This window comes from Callorhinchus milii, unplaced genomic scaffold, assembly GCF_018977255.1.
Source record: "Callorhinchus milii isolate IMCB2004 unplaced genomic scaffold, IMCB_Cmil_1.0 Scaffold6, whole genome shotgun sequence".
NCBI classification, from domain to species: Eukaryota; Metazoa; Chordata; class Chondrichthyes; order Chimaeriformes; family Callorhinchidae; genus Callorhinchus; species Callorhinchus milii.
The window spans coordinates 25683972-25704737 of NW_024704747.1; the positions used below are offsets into that span (position 1 = coordinate 25683972).

A 20766-nucleotide genomic window follows, 5' to 3' on the forward strand; every position below is an offset into this window, starting at 1 on the left:
TTTAGGATTTATACTTTTGTTTCTTTTAAATAAAGGATGACCATTAAGGCAGTTTCACAGGGCCTGGGAAGTATTTTACATTGCTCAATTGATTTTTTTTATATAGCTGTGGAGCCATGAGCCAGGAAGGAAAGTTTCTTTAAAATATAATATTATCCAAAAACAGTGTAGTGAATAAGGAGCTGTGCAAATGCAGAGAATCGCAGTTCATAAGTATGTTGGGATTACAGAGAATACAATTGAAACAGGGAGATTTGGGAGGAAGACGAGGTGAAAAGCATCTGTTATTTGTTTTTAACATATTCAAGCTCTGATCTCAGAAGCGCTTCAACAGACATTCCTGTTTCATTTATGGTTTCATTGTAATTTGTCAAGATGCTCCAGTGTGTAGAAAGGAACCATTTTAAAACAATAATATCCACCTTCCACCCCACACACACATTTTCATGCAAAAGGGTAGGCCAATTTTTTAAATCTGTTGCAAAATGAAATTCTGCAGTGTCATGAATACATTAACATTTGGATCCGAATTCTCAACCATGTCAGCTAATAAAAGAGTATAAATGGACCGCGTTTGCTATAAATAATTGTCTATTAATACTGTGGCACTGTGCAGCAAATTAAAGTCTCACTTGACTGAACACAGCTGTAGCAGGGAGGCACAGCTCACATGGAAGGGTGATTGCATGGGAAGCACACTCAAAGGGTGAATAACTTCCTCTTTCATATTTAAGTACATCTCAGACAATTAATATTTATTTAAACCTGAAAACAGAACACCTCAGGATTTAATAGAAACGGACATATTCTAGGCTTGGTTTATTAATCCTAATTTATAGGGACAAGGAATTCTTTTCAAAGTCTAAGGTTCTTTAATATGGTTTAATCAGTAGGATTTAACGCAAGAGGTATTGCAAGTCAGAACTATTATTGAAATGCATGTATAAAATGATGTGTTTAAATATAGAGAACCTTTGAGAAGAGAAGTGCTTTCTCCCACTTCAGTATAAGATCTGCCTTCACTGTTCTCTTTTGAACACAAAGCAGACGCAATTTACTCTTCTCTGCAATACTCAACAATCATTACTTTACTTTTTTAAACATTCGAGACAATATGCATGTTTTAATCTTTCCAATCAGCATTTGCTTACCTAATTGAATTTACTGTTAATATTGCTTAGGAATACAGCATTCCTTCCCAATACATTTCTGAGGAAACCTGTTTTGTTATATTTATAAGAATCCTTTTCGAATATACAGTATTTAACTGTATTGCTTTCAGTTTGTACTCACAATGCACACTTCAGCAGCAGATTAATGGTCCCAATTCTCTCGTTTCCAAATGCGAATTTGTTAATTGTCCTTCCAAACAGGTCAGTTTTACACCTCATTATTCAGTATCTACCAGTCTAGGCAGTCTATATGTCATACTTAAGTCCCCTAACTCCCTTAAACTGTCTTGTTATTTTAAATGTGAAACAGTACTTTTTCTTAATAATGGGGTCTTTGCACTGCATCATACTTCCCCCCATTTTACCCCCTACAGGCTCCCCTGCCACCACCCACTAGCAGACTTCCTCCTTCAGTGGACCAGTCTGGTTTGCAGACATTTTCATGATCACCCTCAGTGCCACACCATGAGCAGCTGACAGGAGGTGCACTTCTGATGTATGGGATGGTTCCTGTCAGTTTTTCCTCCTTTCAGAGATGGAGTGCTCCACTGCCACCAAGTGTTCTGCTTAACAAGTGGTGAAATGCAGTGTGCAAGGACCCTGATTGTCAACTCGTGGCTAGATTCGAACTGACTGGGGATTATTAATCTCCAACACCAGCGCACCGTACTTTATGTATGCACTCCTGTGACCCAAATAAGTTTGGAACCAAATTGTGCGTAATCAATTCGAGACGCACACACAAAATCACGCCGTAATAGTCTTGAACTCTTTACCCCATAAAATCACAAACAGCAAATACATGATCTTTATATCTTTATAGCTCCTGTTTTTTTTCCCATGACATCTATGATTTGCATTCATTCCACATCACACTTGAATAGTAATGGTCTTCCAGAAAGGACCTGGGTCTCCAAGTGTTCAAATCAAAACCATCAGACTGGTGCAATCTGGGGAACTCATTTCACTCGGAGCCAAAATTTCCACAGCATATTATGCCAATGATGCTTTCTGCATATGAACGATTCTCCTCGTCAGACAGAAACCTTCTCTCAGAACAGCCAGAGGGCATCTCCAGAAGAACCTCGGGAAAAAAAATGAACAAAGACAAAATGAAAATGAATACAGTAATTTTCGACTGATCATAAAATGACCCATTATACATCTCATGTTACAACATTGCAGTAATTTTGAATAGATAATGTTAAATTGTGCGATTATTATTTTTTCGTCTTTGTGTTCAATTAATTCATTAACAGCATAAGTAACTCTTTCCCTGTGTAGCTTTCACAACACAATCAGTTTCTATTTGCACAAAGATAAATCTCCTAAAAGCATTCTGCTGGCACTTTCATCTGTACAAAATATCTCCCTGATGGACACAAGTCTATTTATCATTGGCTTCTTTCAACACTCAGTGAAATCCTGGAGCGTTCCACAAGCAACGAAGCAGACAAACAGTGCTTGGCAGATATGCAAAACCAAGTTATTTGTAAAATAACAATTCGGAAACAATGATGACACTCACTGAGACATTTCATGAGCTTAGGTATAAAGTACACAGTGGAATGGACAGCTGAATACTGGGATTGCACTGAGCACTAAGTAAAACACGAATGCTTTTTCACCAATAGTAGGCACCCCCCAAAAAGAGTTGGATATCTGAAATAAAAACAGAAAATACTAGATCTATTAGCATCTGTTCTGTTGACGAGTTCCTCCCAAAATGTCAAGCTATCTGTCTTTCGAATGTTGATCAACCCAACGCACTTTTCTATCAGTTTCTGTGCTTAGTTCCTTATCAGTGATGTTCAGTGCAGAAGATAAAGAATCAGAAGCAGCATATGTTTCTTTAAATGGCACAAAAAGATATTTTATGGGTTAATTAAATGCAAATCATTTGGTTTCTAATTTAATAGAAAGGGATCGAGGAATCCTTCAGGGCACGCTATAAATACTTAGTCAGTCTCTAACCTTTTCTTATTGATGTTTGACTGCAGAAAAGGAGCAGCTTTTACATGTATGCCCGCCATGAACTCTTTGAATTCACAGAATGCAATAATACAGAACTGCATAAATTATCTTGCTTCTTGATTCTACAATGAATCAACCATCTGGTCTAATACCATTCCGACAGTGATATAAGACTGAACATTCCACGCCTGGTCTAGTGTGTGCAGAGGAACATATTTTAAAATGTCAAGATACATCAGCTACATATTTAGTATTATTTATATTCATAAAAATTAATAGTACAGGATAGATTGTGATTCAAGAGCTGCTTAATCACACTTGCCCGTGTGTTGTGTTAAAAACGTCAGTGTACTTGCTCCCTCCTCTGCACTACACAAAGACTTACAAGAGAATAAAATGAAATGACTTAACATAAGCAGTGTTTTAGCCCTAATCTCAACCCGTGGCATATCTGTGTAAATGCTAGTTATACTGGCCCAGGAGATTTGGTGCCAAAGGCCTATTGCTGAGGCTGCTATTTTCCTTGGTACCATATTGGAAGGAGGGAATCTACTACTTACATTTGAGCGAGGGAGAATCGGCATGTAAGGTATGAGTCAGTTCCAAACTTTCCTTTAACATGGAGAGGTATCAGTAAAGGGAAAAGTATCACTGCTGTTAACCAAATTGTACAATGTAAAAATAAAGCACTTAACAGAAACAGTGGATCGTAGGAACATAGGAGCCTGTTCCGCCATTTAATTAGATCATGGCTGATCTGTACCTCGACTAATCCTTTCAATTCCAATTTCCCTCTTTCTCTCCATATCCCTTAATACCCTGACCTACCAAAACTCTGTCAACCTCACTCTCGAAGCTGTGGATGGATCCAGCATTCACGGCCTTTTGGGGGAGAGAATTCCAGATTTCTGCCACCCTTTGAGTGAAAAAGTGCTTCCTGATTTCACTCTTAAATGACCTGGTTCTAATTTTAAGATTATGCCCCTTGTTTTGGATTCCCCCACCAGAGAAAATAGCTTCTCTGTATCTACCGTATCAAATCCCTTTATCATCTTAAATACCCGATTGATCTCGGATGAGACAGGGTGAGACAGGGCATTACAACAGTTGCTCTGTTTTTAATTTTTATTTGATGGATATGCCCCAATGCATTTTTATTGCTTCAAGGTCTTTAGTTCTTCCCTCCCCCAAACCACCTTCATTCTCTTAGGCTCTCAAAGGCCTCAGTGCCCATGTATTTAGTCAAAATCTGCAATTCATTTTGACTGTGCCTATCCAGAATTGTGATGGGGTCAGGCATGCAGTAGGCCTGAAGGAACGTGTATATCTGTGGCTGTTTTCGCAATTCTAAACACAGTATCTGCCTCACTCACTCACTCACTCACTCACTCACTCACTCACTCACTCACTCACTCACTCATGTGTACAGATGTACAGATGTCCCATAGATGCCTGTCCACTTGTTTGTCTCAGGGAATATCAATTGTGTCACCTCCAAGGGATTATAATAATATTCTTGTTTGGCTGGACTGTTGCCAGGTTTGAGTGTTTGGACAGACTGACATTTAGACAATTTGTGTGGGATGTGGTATACTCGGTACAGGAGATTGTACCGGCCTCTCCTATTCTGATGCAGGCTACTCGTGTGTAAGCAGATGGCTAAGGTTTGACACTGAAACATGTCGACTGACTCCAGGAAGGTCTGAATCTGTTTTTTGAACCTGTAGCAGACAACCAGGAAGCTCTGCGAACTGTGAACATCTGGAACCTGTGGAGCCATCGGCCCAGGAGCCCCCTATCCTGGACAAACACCTTCCCACCTGGAACACAACCACAACAACTTGCATTTATGTAGCATCCCTCATGCAGGTGGGCATCCCAGAGTGCTTGACAGTGATGACATCAAGCCAGGGGGAGGTGGAAGGTGACCGTAGTCACGGTCGAAGAGGAAGGTCTTGGTTCAATCCAAACAAATTCCCCAGAAAAGAAAATAATTTTCTTAAGAAACGCTAATAAAGGTGCTCAGTTGTAGAATAAAACTTTATTCAGGTGTTCAAACAGCAAACAGACACTGCAGGCAAAGAACACATGTAGCACTTTCTATTTGCCTTCTTTCCAAGCCAGACTTTGCCAGCACCAACATCTGCACTGACTGAAAGAATTTTCCTATTTTGAGGATGACAGCATGTTACAGCAGATTTTTATTAACAAATATCCAAGTCCATGTTTTGGAATGAAACATCTGCAAAAATAATCTGTTGGTATTTTATTTTAGATGCTAAATAATAAGCAGAAAAATAAAGTAGAGACCTTTGTGTGGGTTATAATGTGCTCCAAATAAAACAAAGTAAAATAAAACTATTTATAGTTATTATTTTTGCACTAAAATACCGTAACATTTCTCAATAGGTTAATTTGCCTCCATAACTGAAACAGTAGAATGGTTGCCATGGCTGCGTACAATTTCTGAGTTTGTTTCAGAATATTATTTTGAATGGGATGCTGAATTCTTTTCTTGCATATTTAAAATTAATATTTAATTTTTATTTCGCATCAGCTTTTCCGGAGTACTTTTTTGATGTGCTGAAATACAGGGTAAACCGCTTTCAACCCGAAGAGCTGATTTCATTCCTGCAGTGGGGCAAATTATGAAGGTTTACAATGTTTTTGATCTCGTAATCAGAAAGGAATATGCTCATGAAATTGAAAGAAAACTGCTATTAAATACGGCAACCTTTAACGTGAAAATAATTGTGCTCAGAATTATTAAAATATAATTGCAAATATTACATAAGGCAGTTATGGGACAGATTCTTTCCCCTCCAAATATCACAAGATAATTATAAAGAATATTCACATTTCTCTCCAAGCGTGAAGGCAGATAATAAAACATAAACTCCATTTTTTACTGTCACTCCTTGCTTCTTCATGAATTAAATGAAAGGTGGATTCATACATCTTTGCTCTCAGTAGCTGTCCGCTTTGTGTTACAATGACTGTACAGATTTAAAGAAAGAGTGCATTTCTTACATTAAATATAATGATAATCCTTGCAACTGATACAGCACCTTTCACGTCAGGAAGATGTCTCCAAGTGTTTCACAGTATCCATACAATATTATTTACATTGATATAACACCTTTCAAATCAGGAGGATGTCTCAAAGCGCCGGATAGACTGCAAAGTGAAGTAACTATGAATTTTGTTGGTGAAAGTGGTTGTCAATTTTTATATCTAATAATAGAACCAGTATCTTATTTCATTTCTTAAATACAATTATCGAAACGTAAGGTAAATTTCTGTAACAGATATTTCCCTGGATTTTCCTCTCAGTGGATATAACAGGTTACTGCATTTTATCTCGGGCTGGTCATATTCCTGTTATTGCTGAAAAACAGGAAATTGAAAGTCACAAATTATATTCCAGCTGTTATATCTTTTCCATATTGTGGTAAATGATCTATTTCTATGTTTCCACTAACAGCTAAATTATTCACGACCTGAGAACACAAAATTGAATTAATTTTTCCACCATATACCTGTGGTACAATTACCACTAATAATAATGTTCAGGTCATTGGCTGGAGCTATTTCAAGAGATGCTATTTGTTACACATCCAGACTATGTGGATAGCAGCTTAACAACAACTACCCAAGCAGCCTGCAGCCCCTCCAGTATGAAAGCTGCACCTTTTCCTATCAGCTATTATAATAGGCGGCTCAAGGTCTAACAATTGACCTTTGGAAAAGAAAGATACTGCCAGACTAAAGTTGTCTCCAACTACGTCATCTCATCTAATTCAGAAAGTGGAAAATATTAGCAGATGGCAGGCTAAAGCTAGTTACGCTTATTTGCCAGACTAAATAAGATTGCAACACAAAAGTACAAAGGAGAGTACTGCATTTACAACTAATTAAAGAGTTCATTCAGGAAGTTTCTTATAGTTTTTTACAGACATAATAGATGATAATCTGAACACTGTTAGACGCAGAACTGCAGCTCTGGATGGACAATTAGGAAAGGGCTCTAGATTTTCTCAGAATAGATTGATACAAGTATGAATGTAATTGAAATTTCACAGCAATTTCCTGATATGTGCAATATCAACATGACAGTGTTGGCTCACAGAGTACTATGACCAACCTAAGTGTTAGAAAGCTACTTCAGAACAAATCTAATTGTTTTCCAAAATTCCCTATTTAAACTATAATAATTATACTTGCATTAAGTACAGCACCTTATCATGTCATTGAGACGTCTCAAAGCGCTTCACAGAAAACACTGCAAAGTGAATTGACTGTATATTTTGTGGGAGAAACACAGCAGCCAATTTCACACAGAAGTGTCCCACAAACAGTCGTGGATTCAGTGACCTTATTATTATTTTTTAACTTAATATTTAATCTCAGAGCCTTTTTTAAAGTCAGTTTCACCTTCAAGGAATAAACTAAAACAATTTTCACATGTTTTACATATTTATGACTCTTTGAACTGAAGACAAAAGCTACTCAATTTGTTTAATGGCTGAGATTTTATCTTCCGATGACCAGATAAAAGATTGATTGGTATAGTTTTCAATATATTTTAAAACCTGTACAAATCTCACTATTTGTCTCGTTTCTCTTTAGTTCAAAAGAAATAAGTATTTTAGGATCTGACAAACAGAAGTTACACAAGGTCATTTTTAACACAGCCAAAACTAAACGATTGGGTTATTTGAAAGGGAGATAGTTAGAGGTAAGGGAATTAAGGAATATGAAAAAAAGGCAGTGAAATAGGAATAAAACTTCTACCATGATCTATTAAATTGGACGATCAGACTCGATGGGCCAAACAACCTATGTTCCTATCTAAACTTGAAATGAAAACTGATGACAGTTACATTGTCTTAATTTGCAATACACAATGCCTTAGTCTGCACAAACAGTAGTACGACCTAATGGTATTTTTTTGTTGAAAAGGTATATTTTGTATTTTGACTATTAGACAGCAATGACCAATTTATTGAACAAGTACAGGAAGTGGAAAACTGGTTTTAAATCAGGTTGCTGTCTTGCTTTGATGTTCGACAGACCCATAATCCAACCTGGACAGAACTATAAAGTATACTGGTGCATTTTCCAATATGAACTGCTAGATCTGCAGCAGAGAGTGAGATGCATATCCTTCAGTAGAAAGGTATCCCTGAAGATCAGTTAGATAGACCCATGTCAGGAAAGGTTGTACATGTTCTGTGGTAAGCAGTGGACTTGATGGGTCAAATGCCATTTCTTGTGCCATGCTTTCTTATGTTTTTATTATAATATTCTTGATCTGAGCAATGGAATTCAGCAGTTGTTGAGTGCAGTACTCCCCTGATAACACAAAATGGAATTAATTTGTCACTGCTATAACACAGTGCTGATTTACATTACCTGTAGTTCAATAGGTTGCACTCCTGGCTCTACTGTACAATCAATCTGTAATCTCTAGGATAGCTATATAATGTAGATTTAAATGATAGGGTTCAAACGATGCATAACATTCATTTTCATGCTTGGCGGGTATTTGCAAGCACCCAATCTTACGGAGAAGCAAAAAATCTTGTAAGAAAGCGTTTACACTCGAAGACACCATAGATTTATTAGTGGTGCATCTCTTCAGTCAGGCTAATTTATGCATTTCTATTAAAATAATATTTAAAAAATTGTGTCAGCTTAAAGTAACAGAAAAGAATACAACACATGCAGTTTATGATCACTTCTTCATAACATTACTTTCAATATAACATCTGTATATTTTGTCACTTATGGAAAAAGCAGATAAGTAAACTGGTTAATCTTGCCCACCACACACATACTATGCTCTTTCACATGAATCCTGAAAACAGTTTCATAAAACATCTACTATGTTAAAAGCATTCAATGGGACAGTCAGATTCTTTGTAAAAAAAAGATTGAAATTTCGATGTGCAGGCATGGAGGAGAAAGTAGATATATTAAGAGCAATGGCTCAAGTTCATTAGTTAGGGGTATGTTTCATGATATATCTATAAATTTACAATTCATTTCAGTTTTATCCTCAAATATATCTCTGCACATAAGCTTTGCTCTGTCACTTATCCTATTTGTTCAGGATGCTGGGCTATATTGCCAAATCAGTTCACATCCCCAGAAGTTATACTCAAACTGAATAGTATTCTGCTCAGGCCTGCAGATCATACTGCATACGGCTCTGATCACTATGATATAAGGGTATGCCCACACCCTAGAGGCAGTAAAGAGGACAGCAACAAAGATGATTCCCAATTTAAGAGGAATAAGCAATGATTCAACAAGCCAGGATTCTTCAGCCTTGAGAGGAGACATCTCTAAAAAATCTTTCAGAGATACATAAGATTTTAAATGGGATTGAGAAAGTAAACCCAGAACAATACATTTAGATATGCCAAGGGAGCAGAATAAGAGGGAATAGGTTTTGGGATGCAAAGGGCAGGATTGACGCTAGGAAGTATTTCTTTACTATTGAGGCCAGAACCCTGGACTCATTTTAGAAACAGCTTGATGCTAGAATGGGAGGATTTTAAAGGTGGTATTTGAGAAAAATGAGATCAAATGTGCCATTTGGCCTTCTTCATTCAAATTTCTCTTGTGATGTTGTGAGCTGGGGCAGTATTGAGTTTGCAATTCCATAAATTTGGTCTTAATTTGGGAGCTGGTTTGTATTAGATCTCAAATAAAACACACAAAATTAATTCCCAATTAAGACAGAATTTTGGGAAACTCTGAAATTTTAAGAAAAAGCTGTACATCTAAAACCAGGCGGAATTTCAGACCACTGGTCGATAAATGTAAATCACACCAGAATTGTCATATTTGGATCATTTTACCTTGGTTGGATCTGAACTCAACGCAGATCCACACTTTGGAAAAATAGGTCATACACTCTCATGGTTTCGAGAATCTGAATTTCATAGATGGGGACTAAGCTGACAAGAGATAACTAAAAGATGTACATTGGCATTGGCTGGGATAAGCAAAGTGCACTAACAAATATCCAGATGTTAAATCTTCAATGAGCATACAGATTTCATTATTGTCATTAGATTACAGATTTATGTTTTTATTGTTTATTAACATCTGATTTTGTTTTGTTCTGCTGTGTCTGTGGTTCTCCTATTTTCTCTTTGGGATAACAACAACAACAACAACAAAATGACATTTATAGAGCGCATTTCACGCCAGGAGGACGTCCCAAGGCGCTGAAAAAACAGAGGATCTGAGACTGTTTTCCTTCGGCTTAAAACCCGGATCGCATCCAATCGCAAAGCTTCCTAAGGGTTGCCTGTGGATGAATGTTTCTTGCCTGATTGATGTAATGTATAGTGTGACAGGCCAACTTGCAGATTGTCTCCATCTAACAGACAGATGAGGCTGAAGCTTATCTTACAGTGTGAACTCTGTCTACAGTGGTTATCTAACCTCTAACACACTTTAAGACTGCAATACAATCTGCTGAATAAACTCAACACCCCATATAGCTTCTTGAATAGAAATGAGTGATAAACCGTACAATTCTGCAGCTCAAAGACAGAGGTGAATGCATGGATGTGATCATTATGTAGAGAATATAATTACTAAGTCCATTGGGACGTCCCTTAGTGTTTATCAACAGTCAGCAGATAGAATTATTGACCCTCCTGCTAGACAGGAAATGCGACTTCTATTGCACCATTGTGTACCGTGGAACATTCCCACTGATGAAAAGCACTGCTCACACTCCACATTTCCTTCTCAAACACGCAAGCTACATCCATGCAGCAAAAGTGTTAAACCTGAACTCCTAATAATTTGTTAGCATTAATTTGTAAGCTTTAACCATAAGAATGAGATAAGAAGTTATTTGTACCTCAATGTACTGATCTTGTAGCACTGTTGCTCTGATAATTGTCTCTCGTTATAAAACATTAACCATGTTTTACATATTACATGATATCTTAGTAACACTGTGATACTGAATCTTTGAACTACAGATGTAACCTTAAAACCTGCAGGGAAGGGGCATTTGTTTCTTTTCACAGAACATAGCTTTTTAAAATGTGTTAAATTTATTTCAATGGATACTAACAAACATGCTTCAAGTTTTTCTCTTTTTCTTTCAAATAGCCTACTTTATGCAGAGGATTGGGTCTCAAAGTGTTTATTCCACTGTCCAGTTCTGAACACACAAATCGATTGGCCACAATGCACATGTATTAGGCTGCAATATTACCCACAGTTGTGAAGCTGAACCAGAGGTCCAATAAAATGGCTTTTACGATTTAAAAATCTCATTGGCGCACGCAAGTATGATAGATGTATTGTGATGGACAAATTAGGCTCAAGGTCATAATTAGAAAACACAGATGACAGGTGGAGGTAAACTACACACAAATCTAATGGTGATATGAATGGTTTGGAAAGACCCAAAAGGAAGTAAAGTTCTCCAAGCATGCCCATAAATCTCAAATCTCTGCCTTTTATCTAAGCTTGGAAAGACAGCTCATTATGGATAGCTGCCTATCTAGGAACAAAAGTAGGTCCGGCTGATGATTTCCAACATCAAGCTATAGGCTTCTAGTAATTATTTTGATCACTAGTTTTCAATTATTTATGCAGCTGTTGGTCCCCATAGATTAACTCAATCTGCCCCGGCAGAAACGAGCTCTGCTGTTATGTTTCCACTGCACAGAGAAAGAAAACAAAACACGCCTAATGCAAAGCACACATGGGAAGCACTTTATTATTTCATCATCCTCACCTACTGAGATCTGGCACTGTTACATGCTTAGGAAGAGCCTTTATATAACGTGGTCAAACAGGCTGCCAGTTTGTAATTTCCTCTCTGCTCATTCCAGAGGAATTCGGTTCCCATTTCCTTCTGGCACACCATGTTTCTCAACCCCCTTTCCACACAAGCAATGCCAAGCTGTTATTTACTTAACCACATAGTGGGCTGGAGGGAAGAGAGAGGGAGAGAGAGAGAGAGAGAGAGAGAAAAGCAACTTATGTAAAATAAAAACTGGGATTTCTTATAATTATGTCCAGGAACAAAAAAACTTTTCCGTGCATTTATAATTCCATTATCTTGCGATGAAAAAGTTCAGAGCGGTAGATGAAAAGCTGAATTTTGAAGCGAAATTCTAAAAACCTTTGTGATTGCTGAGGCATATAATGATCTCGAGAAACCTTTAATTTCATCACTTTTAACCACTCACCATCCCGTAAGCATTGCAGCCTGGAAATGTTTTCATCGGAATGAACATGGTAACAGATAACTTCACGATTCACAATCCTTAAGACAACTGCAGTAAGCAACAGGCCAAACAGGATAAAAATATTGGGTATAAACAGAAAGGAGTTTAACCACACATAATCTCACCCAGAGAGTGCCTAAAATGAACCATACAATGTGTGCATTAGTTCAATTGCTAAATATTTATTGAGGAAATTTATACAAACAATTTTCCAAAAAACAGATAATTTGCAGAATTTGAATTTGTGGCCTAATAATAATTTTTAGGTTTCCATTAAAAAAATGCATGGAGAAAATTACCATTTGCTGTTAATCTTTCTTGTTTTTCCATCATTCAATGACAATTTTCCACAATATTTGTTTCCCATACCTATTTTAATTTTCATAGCATTGGTGCAGTATTTCAAAATTAAGCCAAAAGCACAAATGTTATTTCTACTTTCTTTTTGCCTCAAGCTCTCAAAGTGCTATTAGAATATACCACAGTTCATGTTGATAGCTTCATCACACAGGAATGCTCCTTAAACTAATGAACAGTTTTAATAAATCACTAGAGTTAAATCTGTTTTATATCATCGACACAGACAGACAAGCACTTTTCCTGCACAGAGGAGATCGTTAACAAGGTAACAGGAAGTGCAGCCTGAAACAAAAGGTATTCATTTAAATGCACCATTTCTCATATCACGAGTAGCACTGCTGGAATTTTCCAATAGAAAAGATGCTTAAGCGAACCTCAGTTTTCATCCCCCTCCCCATTCTTCTCCTCACTCCCTTGCCGGCAGCTCAAAAACTATTGGGAAAAAATACCCCCAATCTGTGCGTGAGATGCCAGATTAACTATTTAAGATTTGCAAGCTGCCTTTTGGTTTCTAAGTGAATTTACCTTCCTTCATCTCTTGCATCTAAGATTATAATCTACAAGCATTGCACTGCTTATGATAGAACACAAAACAGGAAGCACTGAATGTTTCTTTTCACTATACAATATAGTGAAATTAATATTTCACCTTTTCTCAGACAATACACAAATATAATTCCAATTCTCAGACATCTGCAAGACTATCTTGCGTGGTAGAATGCGTCAAAAGGTATATTTCTCTTACTTATTTCTCTTTCTGTGTCATGACTGGTAATTAAAGGGAACAAATGTAATGTCGAATAATTGTCCAAACCTTTGGTCCTCACTGTGAATCTCTTCTCAATCTGAATAACTTACCTGAGCTCAGCTGTCACACAATGATCCTCTCGAACTCTTTCTCTGCCTCTGTTGGAAGATTGTGCTCTAAAATCTTTGGGGTAGCACAAAACAGAACAGAATCAAATTCACAAAACTAACGAGACATAAATGCTGGGCTTTTTGATACCATAACGGATGATGTTGCCTTTCAACTCATCCAGTTTTCTAAGTGATTGGTTGGCAGCTGTACTTGGTTAGATGTCAAGGAGAAGGAGGAGGAGGAGGAGGTTGTCATCCTTTCTGAGTCTGTCCATTTCTGTTTTGCTAAATTATAGGATAATTTTGGCTTTAAGAATGTCTTCCGAGTCTGTCCAGGAAGACTGTGCAACTGAAGTGTTTGGTTATAGAATTTCCTTTTAAGGGAAATCCTGAAATTTAGGAGAGTGTTGGTCTGAAGGAATAATATAAATAATATAATCCTTACATTTGATATAGCGCCTTATCACGTCTTTGAGATGTCTCAAAGCGCTTCACAGAATATACTGTAAAGTGAATTGACTGTGTATTTTGTGGATGAAATGGAAGAATACATGTATTAATTCATTATCGAGCCCCATCATAAATTGAAATTTATTTTCCTATCAGCTATTCTGCTTATTTAAGAGCAAACACATTTTGAAAACTAGCATTTCTAATATGTTTTTAGAAAGGCAAAGACCAACTCGAACATATTCAAGATGACTTGGGACACTTTACAAGACAGGAAAGCATTGTGCTGGGGATACTTTGTATTGTTATTTTGTTTTCAATAAGCATCTTAATGATCATATATTAGGAAGCAGAAGAAGGTTCAGTCTACATTTGTTAATGAAGGTTTACAAAGAAGGTTTAAAATGAAGGTTTGCAATGCAGTGCATGAATATGAAGTGAAAACTGCACGAGGATAAACTCCTACATCATAGATGATGCTGTAAACTGTTTGGAGTTTTAAGTACAGAAATATTAAATCAGGCAGAATATATCTGTATTTAAAACTCATTCACCCTCCCAGAATCACAGTGCCCTTTCCAGACTCCCTCCTTCCCTCTCTCTAGACCATCAGGAATATCAAACCTATACATAAATCATGTGGTGTCATCATGGAGATCAAACACACACGTGCATGTACTCAAACACAAATCAAACACACACATGTGCATGCACTTACACAGATCAATTACACACACACATGCCCTCGCTCAAACACACACATCGATCAATCACACGTGTACATACATTTACACGGGCCAAGATTAATCACACGCACATACACTCACACGTACAAAAATAGGAAATAAAAACAATCAAAATGTTTTAAAAGATTTATTTGCCATTCTCTTTCAGCCACCATGATAAAGACCACTGTATGTGAGACAACAACAACAACTTGCATTTATATAGCGCCCTTCACACGGGGTAGCATCCTGGAGTCATGGAAGGCTCTCGCTTTTGGAGCAGTGTCATACTACTACTGTGCAGGAATGGAACAGGCGACTGCAACAACATGCAGGCAGTAGTAAAATGACACCACTAGCACCTCAACTCCTTTTTTGCACAGGTAAAGCAATTTGTCATGCTTTAAGCCCACCACTGCTTCCTCGAGCAGTGACTATGGGAATATCTGTAAAATGTGGTTCCCTGCTGTATCTTTATGTATTAATATTCGGTTTACTTTCCCGGGGGATACTGAAGGCTGACACAATTTCCTGGAATTATTTAAACGGCACAGATAAAATCTCATTTACACCAACACGCAAAGGAACTCCAGGTACCACCGAGATAAGGAGTGATGGCAACACGTTGTGTTAGGACATCACAACATGCCACGGATGGTGTGATTTGAGCTTTAGCAATGATCCCACTACCTCACTACATGTGTGCTGCAAGTGGGGGCAAAGCCTGGCAAAGTCACCTGTGAAACTTATCATGTAAATCTAGGTGCTGACGTAAACTCAGTGGTGACCACACTGCTAAGAAACAATCTAGAACTGATGAGATGGCCTTTGTGATGGTGCATTTGTGCAATGTTTGTACGGATGGTTCTCTAGCCACTAGTACCTCAACTGAAACGGTATGATTTTGTTGATGGTGAAGGCAGAGACTTTTTAATACAATAAGTAGTTACACACTGAGGGATCTATACCAACAAGGGATACTGTGAGTCATTATGCAAGGCAGGCAACAGTATTGGATTTAACCTGGAGTAAAGTGCACAGTGTAAACAGCAAATAGTGTCGTGGGCCCTCCTGGGCAACTATATATTCTCATTCTTGCCTATGCTGACGTCAGCACCAAGTTTTGCAGCGGATTGAAACACAAGCAAGTAGGATTTTATTTAACAATGGGCATGTTGTTAACTGTAATTGCTCAGGCAGTAGTTCTTTTTCCGACTCTTTCAAATGGATCTACAATATGGGCCACAGGGGTAAATTGCTCTGGAGCCAGTGCTTTTCAGTAAGATGGTATACACTCAGAGCTTTGAAGTAACCTGTTCAAATGCAGTCAGTCGTGGCAATCACCTCTTCCTGATACCTTCTGAGGCGTATTGTGTGTGCTTTCCCACTGAGGCCTGGTAGTTCTCGGTGACATCATCCCAAGCTCAATTGGGAACTTATTTTTAATAATTCATCTTATTGCTCACTTTGACACGTTGCAAAACGATAGGTCACAGTAACAAATGCAAGATTATTATTATTATTTTGAGCATTATTGGTTATAAAAAGGGTTAACAAGCAATTAGCAAGAACAACATGGGACAATATCACCCAAACACTCTTAAAAACCATTGCTATTACCATGAGATAGAATGAAATAGAAATGAGTCATGAAAGGGAGGTAGAATGAACACATCTGACTGAAGTGGTGTGGCCCATACTCCTGACATACTTACAAAAGCCTTTGTAAGAACTACTTTTCACTTCGGAGAACAGGAATGTTCAAACATGCGGTTCATGCTGTTACTCTGCTGCCAATTATTAACGAACAGTAATGGTATTAGGTTTCTGACAGAATATATAAACAGCTTACTGCTCTGTGAAACACTTTTCTGTTAAACCACTAATATTTCAGACTAAACAAAAACTCCTGTCTCCGACTCACAACGTTAGAATTTATCAGACCTTTTTAAAGCTTTCTTTTGTTGTTCACTTATCCAAATGGTCTAATCGTGTACATCAGTATGAGATATGCATTAAAGGCATAACAGGCAAGTTGAAACCTAGCACCAAATCTAACAGCTTTTATGACTTTCCTTGATGCATTACAATCTAAAATTAAAATGTAACCAAGACAGCAATTGTACATTTTCGCACCCCTCTGGCTATTGAGAGGCAAAAGAAAGAAAAAGCACAACATTCTTCCTCTGAGATTTCCAACCATCAGTTGGAACTGGTGGCACAGAAGCACAGAAGCTCCTTTGGCAAATCACACTGGATTAGCTCGGAGACTCTCTGTGGTTTATTTTTCATCCAATTTCTCCCTGATCTGTTCCAGTGATGCTGAGACGTGTTGGGTTACAGTACAATGGGTGGCAGCTGTTCTCACTCACCTTTCCCGAATGGTCATTCTTTGTGTGTGAGCCCAGATTGTAAGTGCTGGTAGCAACTCAATTCAGGGCACATCTTAATCTTGTTTTCATCCAACATGCAATTTTCAGTAGAGGTCACTGAATAGTGATCAGATACAGGAAACCTGGCTGATTTTCTCCTCCCTAACCCAGGGATGCTGAGGCTAATTGTTCTACCCCTAACGTCCTTGCAGCTGACGTTAACTAATTAAACACAGCCTAGAAACACTATGCCATTGACAAGTCAAATAGCACATTGCATTCACTCCAGAACGGAACCATATATCTCAGAATATACTCATGAGGTTTCATCACGAAAGAGGCAGTATGCATCTTAAATTGCTATCCTGCCAGGCACTCACACATGCACCTGTACAAAATTATCCAGCAGGAGTCTAGTGATTTCCACTTATTCCCCAATGTACCACCAAAAATCTGATACTATCATCAGTATTAGACTGTATAATGTCGACTATGCAACCCCTATGCAACATAATGTCAACCCAGGGTTGTAAATACTCCTGCACTTCCCTCCCCACCCTTTCTAACACTGATGATTTTCTGCTTTGGGTTTACAATATACAATATCATCGAAGCAATGGAAAGAATGAACGACCCATTAGTTCCAAATCTTAGATCTTTGACCCTAGGACACTTAATCAGTTCACATTGGCCAAAAGAAGATGAATAGGGTTTTTATCAAACAACATAGAAAGAATGAGTGTGAAAGTGGAGAGGTACTACAGTATGTTTCAGAGCATTTGAAGACAATCGGAGGCCATCGAGTCACCATTGGGGTGTTGGGTCGGCGCAGGAAGAAAGGAAGAAAGAGTTGGATTTTAAAGCTCAATGGTAGGCAGACGATTTCAGCAAAGTGATGATGATGTCAGGGTCTGTTTACTGCTCAATACAGAGGGCAGATTAATATGATAAAATATGAGATGATTTTCTGAAGTGGTTTCAGTGCAGTGACATTGATATTCAGTGATATGATGGTGAGGAGCTGATTGCTAGGCAGTAGGCAATTTGCCTTGCCAATACCCCTCTGAAGGGTCTCCATCCTCCCACAATGACAGTTCTTTTTATTTAATTTGATTTGCCACAAAAATACACAGTCAATTCACTTTACAGTCTATTCTGGGAAGCGACTTGAGATGTCTCAAAGATAGAGAATTATTATTACTATTATTAATTGCCCCAGACTCTCTTTGCACCAGGCTCTTTCGTACTTTCCTTCGTCCTCACACCTGCCAGGTCTTGTACAGAATACCTAAGAAGAGAAAAGCTTCTCCTTCAGAGAATCCAAAGAAATAAATGGTTTGTATGCCAGGTCCCATGGAATCCGGACCCCATACAAAGTGACGGGACTCCGGTCATGACGGGACTCCGGTCACTTTGCCCCAACTTCGGAAAGTATTTTTTCAGTGTCCACAAATGGATGTTTTTTTAAACTTACTAAAACTGTTCTTAGCAATAACAAAATGAGACTCAGGGGCAGGAGATGAACATTTAAGATCTTAGTGTCCAGCCCAAGAGTGCCAACACACATGATGCATTGGGACAGGATATAGGCAGATTCCTGATTGAATTAGGAACAGAGGGCAAGGACTTGGCAAAGAAGCAGGAAGTAGGTGACTGTGATCTGTGGGATTTTTGAACAGGCTAATAAATGACAGATTGAACTGGATGGATTGTCAAGGCCTTCAACAGTTTCTACTTTCTTGTCTTTTATTTTCTTTGTAAGTACATTTCTGAGACCAGCCTTCCTATCTATTTCTTCCCAAACGTGTCATACCTATCTTGTCTCTCCTTACGAATTGAATTACTACTGTTGCTCCCTGCTTAAGGACTCCGCACTTCATGCTGTAATGCAGGCTTACCTATTGCCTGCTGACTCTCACGCGTGCGTTCAAATTTATGACAGGTTACAGCTTTGTTTCGATAAATTGGGATATGTGAAAGACAATCCCAGCAGTTAGCAGTGGAATGTCTGCACCCCCTCTCACCCCCAGACTTTACTGTCATCACCACCCGCTACAAGCAAATGCTTTAGGTGGCTGGTCGACTCTGAGTAACCTGGCCTCCAGTCAATCATTCCTGCCTCAGCTCTGCTGCTGCAAACAGGCTATATAATGTTGTAAAACGTGTCACATTCTTTACAGCTGAGGCGTTCATCAAGTCTTATTGCTTTGGCATACAGTGCTCGCTTACAGCCATCATTCTTGTGTGTCAAATGCTGTTTAACAGGAAAGACAGATGAGACTTTCAAAGCAAAATGTATCTATAACTGTTTGCTGATATATACATTAGATCTCATTTAGTCTAATATGTGGTTTTTCAAAAGGACAATGTTACCAGCAGTGATTTATCTCTCCCCTTGTCATGTAACCCTTTCACTTCTACTTATTTCCTGGATATTCGGGACTGTCAGACGTTTCAATTGTTTCATAATAACAGAATTGGTGTAAAAGAAAATTTTACATGAAGTTTATGAATAATGTGTACATAGGAAACAACAGCGGAAGGTTGCAGCTTGTTATTGCAATAAAAAGGCAACTTTACAATCCAACTTTCTACCATATCGATCTATGGTTTAAACCTTTCGGGCTGGCAAAGCACAAGGAGGCAGAATTCCTTTATCTTGTCCGTATCAGCAGCATTTTCTTACAGTGCTGTACTGTAAGCCAAAGCCTCAGGTCAACATTCTTTACATACTCACAGTGACAAGTTGGTAAATTGGAAAAAGTAATTTATAGTAACTCCAGGCTACTAAAATATTAGTTGGCCAACTAAATTTCAGATATTGGAAACCCACAGTCTGGCTACTTATTTTTTTGCCAGAAGGAGCTCTTTGCTGTGGCAGTGGATGTGTGCTGTGATAGCGACCATAAAAAACATTCGCTGTCAAATTGCTGAAGCTTTGATCTCCACGTGACATGAGCAAGCATCAGTATATTATGTTTTTATTATGTATAGATCATTCCTCCCGTATAAAGTATGTTGGAAAAAGGAAACTAAAATATCCTGGCATGGGATCAAGTCACTTGGGTTTGTAAAAGCCTTGGTGGCCAATCTGATGTGATCTGATGTGTGCTGTGCCAACTGGCATCCACCAAACAAAATTAATTTTTAGCTAGATTTACTTTAGCAAATAATAATTAACATTCTGGTTACAGAAATTTGCCATTGTCTTACAGGCCTGTGAAAAATATTATGAAATAAAATTGGATTTATTAGCAGAACTGCAGATCAGAGTCTCAACATAACCCTGCACTTAGTGTTGGGACATAACCTGTCTCCCTCAGTCTTTTATCTACTGAGTTACTTAGCAGTGAGGCCAGAGAGGTTTCCCAGGCTACCAGAACAACAGTGGCATGATGGGGGCCTGAAGTGAACATTTTCAGTGCCATTTTTATCAAGGACTATATTTCTTTTAGCTGGAACAGTGTTTATTAACAAAGTTGATGCATTTGCTTAAGGCAGTTCGTCTTCCACAGTTTTTAAGGTGACGTGGTGTTGAAGAACAAGTTACAAACTGCACCATTAATTTCCTAATCTGTGA

The 20766-nt window shown here is 38.1% G+C and overlaps 1 long non-coding RNA gene across 1 annotated transcript in view; it reads right to left on the minus strand.

Moving 5' to 3' along the window:
• Positions 1-1952: 1952 nt before the first annotated feature.
• Positions 1953-20766, minus strand: part of LOC103176488 — a 39133-nt gene continuing 20319 nt past the window's right edge. Inside the window, exons 2-3 of the long non-coding RNA XR_487604.2 lie at positions 13640-13712; positions 1953-2256 (exon numbers count right to left, since the gene is read on the minus strand). This is a non-coding gene — a long non-coding RNA (uncharacterized LOC103176488). The remainder of the gene's footprint in view (positions 2257-13639; positions 13713-20766) is intronic.